Here is an 8,821-nt window from a genome sequence, read left to right as displayed (position 1 = left end):
TAAAATCCAGATCTGAAGTTCCATGCTCAAAATAAGCAGCTTTAGAAGATGTGACCAATCTCACATTAATGTAAGAACAGAGAAGTAAAAACATTCCTGTGTTGCAAACTAATCTTAACTATGTGTTTTGTTTTTAAGTTAATGTATCTTAAAGATAAAACACTAAAAGGATCTGCTTTGGTGTTTGGCCTTGGGTTTTTAAAATATAAATTATTTTATAAAATATAAGGATATGTTTTACATCTTTTCTCGTCAGTTCCATTTCAGAATTGTATCAGTAAACATTTTATTTTATTTTACTTTTCTATTTCTGTTTTCTGAACCTGAAATTATAATTAACTTTATGACTTTTTTTTGGTCTCAGAAAGTAATGAATATTACAATTCAATTTTCTGCTGACTCAGCTTTCTAGAAAGATCTTTCTGGTCCTCCTTCTTTACTACCGAATGAACTGTTGGATTAAATCTGGTGAAAAAATTGAAATGCAGACACATATTTAAATGTAACCAAAAACAGTCTGCTAAACACAGTCCCAAAACTTAGTTTCCAGTTATATAACATCTATCACCTATTTTACATGTCCCAAGTCACTGTGAACATGGAGTATTACTTAGGCTGTGTAAATTCTGTGCACTGTTTCTATATCTTTTTACTTTACTGCCCTCTAGTCCAAAAATGAAAGCATGTATGATCAGTTCCCATTACATTTCTGCTCTCCTAAATGAAAGTATATGGGATCAGGCATATGGATTGTTAAATTCCGTGTGCTAGATTAAAAGGGGGCACAACTGAAGGCATCAGGGCTACTCTAGTCACCATTTGAATAGCCCAGGATGCATGGCACCAGTGAAAACAAGTGCCCATTTTCTTAAATAACAAAAGGAAATCACATGGAATGTATGCAGATTTATTAGAATGGTTCACTCAGCTGATTGTCTTTTACAGCTTTACCATGAGACAGGTGTGCAACAGGTATTAATTACTTCATGTGTACTTCATATAAGGCCTTTTAAAAGGAGAATTGAAACTGTGTGATTGTTCTCTGCACACAAGCATTGTTGCTTAGAGTAATGTTCCCCAATGTTAAAAAGTCAGCATAAAGTTGACAAACAATCCTCAGAACTGGGGATCTGACTGCACTAGGGTATTATATTTACATTTCACAGAAGATGCATCATTAATTACCACAAAACTTTATTTGGAGTGCGAATTATTTTAAGAAAAACTACAAAAAAACACCGATGGATGAATAAACACATATAAGTAGGCTTCCAGCCCTTAGATCATACCTCTCTTAGATCACAGACTACATCAGTTCCAGCTGGAACCATTAGGGAGCCAGCTCTTAAAGAAATACTAATCCTTCTACTATGTATTTCATGTATGGGTGTTAAGTGCCATAAAGTTACTTTTAACTTACGGTGTCTCTATGAATTAATGACATCCAAAACATCCTATTGTTAACAGCCTGACTCAGGTCCTGTAAACATATTCCCTACACCACAGGGTGTGGGGGAAATACATTATACATATTTTTTTTTTTTGTCATTTGGATCTGGTTATGGACCGTAATAAAATTGCACTGAACATTATACATATGGGACTTTGCTGACTATCTTTGTCAGTGCTCTGGGGAGACAGTGGACTCTACAAGAAGTGTCTTTGTCAAGGAAAGGAGAAATGTAGATCTTCAGTTCTAGAGGAACCTGGATTGCTCACTTTACTTTTTATAGCATTATCAGGTATTATAGCAGAGGCAGAGAGGAGAAGACTGGCAAAAGAAAGCTTCTGATCCTGGGATAGTTCCACAGGGGTAGCTGGGTTAATCTGCTGCAGCAAAAAAGCCATAATCTTGTCAAATCGGGAACTTTAAAATTGGCTTTAAGATGCCATGTGTCAGACAGAGGCTCAAGCAGGGCAGACAACTGAATTTTAGGGAGAAAATCTTTCCCAGTTATAAGACAATCAGTGGGGTCAAGAGATGAGAGCTCCTTGGTGTTATGGAGAACTTCTTGTACTCATGACCTGACACCTATAGTGGCCCTAGGGGTGTGTATTGTTTTGGGAAGACTGGATAGCAACATAGATGTAAATGACTGGTCATGGAAATGGCTAGTCTCAAACATGGGGATAGCTTTTCATTAAATGACTAAAAATGCTTGTTATACTTAGGTAATTTTTGCTGAAGTGGTAATCAAGATCCATTAATGATGACAGGGAATCTTGCTCACAGTGTTTGTCTGTGTTCTGTGGACACAGAATTTGCAAGATTCTTGGGTAAGAAAATGAGAAATTGGGTCTGCAGGACAAACAAGCTGAGAATATGCAGACACAGTGCCCCAGCACCACCACTACCCACTCTTTGCCCCCTATATAGGCCTTGTATAGATTCCAAACTGCTCCAATAGTAAGGAGACCCCAGGAGTGGAAGGAGGCCTCTGGGCAGAGTGTTTCTAGGGGACACTGCACATATTCTGATTACTTTAGTTGACTACAGATTTCGTAGGATCCATCGGTCTTCGATTTACTTTGAGAGCCTTTGGTCATATTCTTTATGATAAACAGGAAACATGGCCAATGCATGGAAGTAGGTGAGATAGGTGGCCGCCTAGGACACCCCCTTGCCTACTGGGTGCTCTCTCCACCCACTCTGCCGCTCTCAGCTTCCCAGGTTGCAGACCTGGGAAGCTGAGAGTGGCTGGATAGCATGCCAGTGTGCACTCTCCTCCAACCTGGCTTCCTAGCCAGGCTAAGAATAGAGCAGCTTCACTCTGAGGCTGCCTCCTCTTGCAGGGGAAATGGCCTGGGAGTAAGGCAGAACAGCCCCATGGCCCCTTTCACCTGCCCAAGACCCAGGCGGACAAAAGTGGCTGTGCAGCCTTGCTCCCTGCTTGCAGGGGAGACAGCCTGGGAGTGAGGCAGAACAGCCCTGTGGTCTCATTCGCCTGCCTGAAACCCAGGCGGATGAAAGCAGCCTTGCTCCTGGCTGCCTCCCCTCACAGGGGAGACAGTCCTCCAAGCGAGGCACAACAGCCCTGTGTCCCCTTTGAAGTGGCACTGCCTTGCTCCAACCCCCATGGGTGGCAGCAAAATCCCCAGCGCTGCCCCTGACAGGAAACACAAGCTATGAAAATAGCATGCTTACTTTGTGTCTTTGCTGGAAAAATACTTGACATTAAGTGTGAAAAGAGGGCCTTGGGAAGGTGGAGGGGAAAGGAAATTGATCAGAACAAGCCAGGCTCCACTCTCATGGCCAGGCAAATTTTGTATACAAATCCAGTTATAGGGACCCACTGACATTCCTTTACCTCATCCCACTTGACAATTATACAGATATTAGGAATAAGGCATGTTGTGGAGAAAAATACAATGGGCGCTAGAAAAAGGCTCTGCATGAGCGTCCCCCCCCTTGCTGTCTTTCCCCTCCCCCCAAGTGAAGGCATTCACTCCCCCACAAAGCAGGAAAGTTATCTCTGCGATCTAAGAACAGCTGCAATTCTGAGTGATCTCCAGGCCTCATGTGGAGATTGGCAACAATGGCTTCCCAGAAGGAAATGGTTGGTGTCTATGGCATTGTACCTGAGGTCCCACCCATCCTCAAATTGCTTTCTTCCGTCTTAATTAATATCCAGAGGATGACTTCCTACCTTACCTATTAATTTAAGGTAATATGAAGAAAACAAAAGTGCTGCACCAGTCCCTAAGAGATAAAAAATAAGGTCAAGGCTGATTGTGCAAAATAAAGTAAATATATATTTTATTATGGTTCAATGAAAAAAGCCCAGAGAAAACTACATGGTCATAATTGCTCACAGGAAAAAAGCCCACATGGAAGTAAGCCCACACAGAAAAAAGCCTACACAAAAAAAAATAGTTCACATGGAAAAATATAATGTAAAGCACCATAGGTATTTATAATTGTGGATAACCATTCACCACATTTATGAGAATTAACAGGAATTACCTATATTTTATGTTGTTATTTTAGAATTAAAATATGTCATATTCACATGCAACCATTTGTGTTGTGATTTTATCAAGTATAATTAAATAATGATTTTGCTGTTATTCGTATATTTGATGGACTCCAAAGGGACCTGGCTTGCCACAAACTAACACTGGCTAATGCACAGGCAGGTTGCCTAGAGGTGAAAAAAGAGGAAATATGAGGCATTACATGACATGGTTGCCACTTCTGTGCAGCAATATGAGAATATAAGGTGGAAGATAAACTTAAGGAGACTGGCTAATTTGTAATGAAGAATTAGAATATCTGAGTTATTATTGTTATTCTTCAATAATTGTTGCTTTTACTATTAGGGTTAGGTAGCCTTTTGTTGTGGCCGCTGGGTATACCACAATGTATTTGTTAAAATATGAGTGAAGGGAAATTGAGCTAGGAAATTGACTTATTTTAGTGTTATGGTTTTGTTATCTTAGAGTTTCAATTTTTAATAACAGTAAAAAAGTAAGTAAATAATATTATTTGAAAAATTTTAAGCCACATAATTATTCAAAAACTGTGAATAGTAGATAGTACTTTAGCAATTACTTCATACCGACATTTAAAAGGTTGACAAATTGTAAATTAATACATTTAAAGTATTCAATTTTATTTACAAATATTTCTATATAGAGTTTAATTTGGTTACTATTGTTTTTCCTTCTTAATAAAGTTCACTGATAACTAAATGGTCACTTTCATCTCCTTCCAAACCTTTACATTCAAGAGCATTAAAGCCCTCTTCATACAGGTCACTTTTGTATAGTAATGAATTAATATATTAATAACATAGCAAAATTATTAAATTATACTTGATAAAATCACAACACAAATTGTTGCATGTGAATATGACATATTTTAATCCTAAAATAATAATATAAAATATAGGCAATACCTGTTCATTCTTATAAATGGAGGTGAATGGCCATAGTGCTTTACACGGTATTCTTCCATGAGGCTTTCTTTCCATGTGGGCTTTTTTTCTGTGAGCTTTTTTCCAGTTACCTTTTATTGCTCAGTTAAAATTCCCAAAATTCCTACAGGTTTCACCAACAGGCTTCTTCATGGGAATGTTAGTCTTGCAGTGATTCGACAAAAAAAGACAGGTTGCTTACCTGTAACTGTAGATCTTCGAGTGGTCATCTGTGCATTCACACTCATGGGATAGTGCGCCTGCGCCGATCCCCGAATCGGTAACTGAAAAAGCCCGGGATTTTTTCGCGCTCGGCGCCAGTGAGCATGCGCACGCGACCCACTGCGCATGCCCACCAGCGCCCGCGCGACAATCTCGCCAGTTCCTTCCTGACCGCCGAGAGCCCCTTGTTGGAAAGAGACCGTCAGCAGCGGGGAAGGAGGGCGGGTAGTGTGAATGCACAGATGACCACTCGAAGATCTACAGTTACAGGTAAGCAACCTGTCTATCTTCTTCGTGGTCTCTGTGCTTCACACTCATGGGAGATTAGCAAGCAAGCATACCTGGAGGTGGGAAGACGGTCAGCCCGAAGAAACAGCTTGTAGCACCACAGCTCCCAACCGAGTCCTCTGCTGAGCATGCACGTCCAGCGCGTAGTGCTTCATGAAGGCATGCGGAGAAGACCAGGTAGCCGCCTTGCAGACATCAGACAGGGACACGCCCTTCAGGAATGCCACCGACGTGGCCATCGCCCTTGTGGAGTGTCCACGAACAGGTCCAGGTAAAGGCTTCTTAGCCAACAAATAACAAAGTTTGATCGTCTCAGTGAGCCACTTGGAAAGTCTTTGAGACGAAATCTTGGACCCTAACTTGGGGGCAGAGTAGGAGACAAAAAGCTGATTATCCTTACGAAACCCCCGTGAACGATTCAAATAAAACAGGAGGGCACGCTTAACATCCAACGCATGCAGCCTGCGTTCCTCATCCGAGGAAGGGTTAGGGAAAAAGGTAGGCAACCAGACTTCTAAGTCAAGGTGAAACTGGGAAACCACTTTAGGGAGGAATGTAATGTCCGGAGCCAAAGAAACCCCAGCCTCCCGAAAGGCAAGGTATGGGTAGTCACACCTCATTGCCATGAGCTCCCCCGCACGACGTGCTGAAGTGATTGCAACCAAAAATGCAGTCTTCCAAGACAAGAGTTGCAGGGAACACGTTGCCATAGGTTCAAAGGGACGGCGAGTCAACTTGTCCAGAACCAAAGTCAAGTCCCACAACTGTGGAGGGGATCTAGAAGGGGGATGGAGGCGAAACAGCCCCTTCATGAATCTTTTTGACTGCGGGTGAGCAAAAACGGTGTAACCCTCAACCGAACCATGGAAAGCAGAAATAGCTGCTAGGTAGACCTTGATGGAGGAGAAAACCAGTCCCTCGTCCATCAAGGACAAAAGAAACTCAAAGATTGCCGACAGCCCGACCGAGGCGGGCGGCAACGGGGAGTCAGCTACAAATTTGCTAAACTTCTTCCACTTCCTCTCATAAGAGGCGCGGGTGGAAGGTTTCCTGCTGCTTTGAAGCACCTGCTGGACCCTAGAGGAAAAGTCTAGGGGTCGATGAACCACGCTGTCAGTTTCAGGTGAGGCACGTTGTGATGGAGCACGTGCCCGCCCTGGGCCGACAACAGGTCCGGTTCTGCCGGGAACTGGTAAAAGGTCCCCCTCGACTGCTGGAGCAGAATCGAGAACCAGCTCTGACGGGGCCACCACGGAGTCACTAGGATGCAGCGCGGCTTCTCCTGCACTAGCTTGTGAACCACCCTCGTCAGCAAAGGTAAGGGCGGGAACATGTACAGGAACCAGCCCTCCCACCGAAGTAGGAGTCCGTCTCCCAAGGACGCCGGATCCGCACCTCCCCTTGCACAGAACAAGGGGCACTTCTTGTTCTGCGCTGTGGCAAAAACATCCAACTGCGGGTAGCCCCAAAGTTGGAACACTGGCTCTAGGAACCTCCAATGCAGTTCCCATTCGTGTGGGGAGGCTCCCCCCCTGCTGAGAGAGTCCGCCTGTATGTTGAGGACCCCCGGCAGATGTGTGGCCTTTACAAAAATGTCCCACTGGAGGCACTCCTCCCAGAGATCTATCGCCAGCGAGCATAGCCTGCGAGACACAGTCCCCCCCTGTCTGTTTATATAGCACAGGGCAGTGGTGTTGTCCGTAAGCAATGCCACAGTCTTTCCCGCTAACAGTGGACGGAAAGATCGAAGGGCGAAGTGAACCGCCAGCAGTTCTAGATAGTTTATATGGCACCGACTCAGTTCTGGTGTCCACTTGCCTCCCACACATAGATCTTCCAGATGAGCTCCCCACCCCCACATGGAAGCATCGGTAGCGATGGTCACTGTAGGAGTCGGCAGATGAAAAGGAGCCCCTTGGCAGATGTTGCTCTCTACTCCCCACCATTGCAGTGAGCGGAGAGTCCCCAGTGGAATGGTGAACCTCTTTCGAGGTGAGTCTCTGAGAGGTCGAAAATGGCGCAAGAACCATAACTGTAGGCCTCTCATGTGCAGTCTTGCGAAGCGTAGCACGCTTGTCGTCGCAGCCATCAACCCCAACATCCGCTGGAGCTGCTGGGCTGTGCCCCACCGCCGTCTTCGAAGAAGTTGTACCAGAGCGATGATGTCCTTCGCTCTCTGCGAAGGAAGAAATGCTCGATGCTGCTGTGTGTCTAATAGAGCCCCTATGAATTGGACTGTCCTTGAAGGAGTGAGATGGGACTTCTCCAGGTTGATCTGCAGCCCCAGGGTGCCGAGAAGACGCAGAGTGATAGCAATGTGAGTTGTTAGACTCTCCCTCGACCTCGCCACAAGAAGCCAGTCGTCGATGTATGGGAAGACGACGACTCCCTGCAGACGAAGATGGGCAGCCACCACACTCATCAGCTTCGTGAACACCCGAGGGGCAGTAGACAGTCCAAAGGGCAGGGCCCTGAATTGGAAATGCCGAGCACCCACTGCAAACCTTAGGAAACGCCTGAACGCAGGATGAATGCTGACATGAAAATAGGCATCCTTGAGATCCAGGGTCGCCATCCAGTCCCCTTGATTGATGAGGGGCAGGATTGTTTGCAGCGTGGCCATTCTGAACTTCTGGTACCGAATAAATTTGTTCAGACTCCGAAGGTCCATGATAGGCCTCAGGCCCCCGTCCCGTTTGGGGACCAGGAAGTAGCGGGAGTAAAAACCTCCTGTCCTGGCCTCCAATGGAACTTCCTCTATGGCTTGTTTCTGTAGGAGGTTGTTCACCTCCGCCAGCAGAGGTGGGGAAGGGGGAGTGGTAACTACCACGGACTGGTCTGGGGTCTGAATAAACTCTATTGTGTAGCCCTCTTTGACGATGGACAGAGCCCACCTGTCTGTGGAGATCAACTCCCAGGCAGGCAGGAAAGGGCGTAGACGGATGGAGGAGTCGACAGTGGGAGCGATGACGCGTGCCAGCGGGAAGTCAAACCCCCTGCTTCTGTGGCCGGGCCCCTTTAGACTTATTAGAAGGCTGGCCCCCGTAACGGTTTCTGCCGTTACCGGAGTAGGATGGTCTTTCGGGCTGTTGAGAACGAGGACGCCACTGCTCCGGGGAGAACTTTTGGTACGGTTTTTTGGACCAGGGTTTGGACCATTGCTTGGATTTAGGGGACTTGGAGGACGACTGGACACCCAAGTTCCTAGACGTCTTGACACTCTTGTCAAACTCTTGCAGCGCCGTGTCAGTTGTGGCGCTGAAAAGTCCATCACCCTCAAAGGGTAAGTCCTCAATAAAGGTCTTGGTGTCCTGATGGAGTGCCGTTGACCTGAGCCAGGAGTGCCGGCGGATGCAAACTGCCGAAGTAATAGCCTTGGCTGAAGCCTCAACCAT

This window comes from Heteronotia binoei, chromosome 7, assembly GCF_032191835.1.
Source record: "Heteronotia binoei isolate CCM8104 ecotype False Entrance Well chromosome 7, APGP_CSIRO_Hbin_v1, whole genome shotgun sequence".
Lineage (NCBI taxonomy): Eukaryota > Metazoa > Chordata > Lepidosauria > Squamata > Gekkonidae > Heteronotia > Heteronotia binoei.
The sequence above is the reverse complement of the archived record's forward strand: the minus strand, read 5'-3'. Positions refer to the sequence as shown.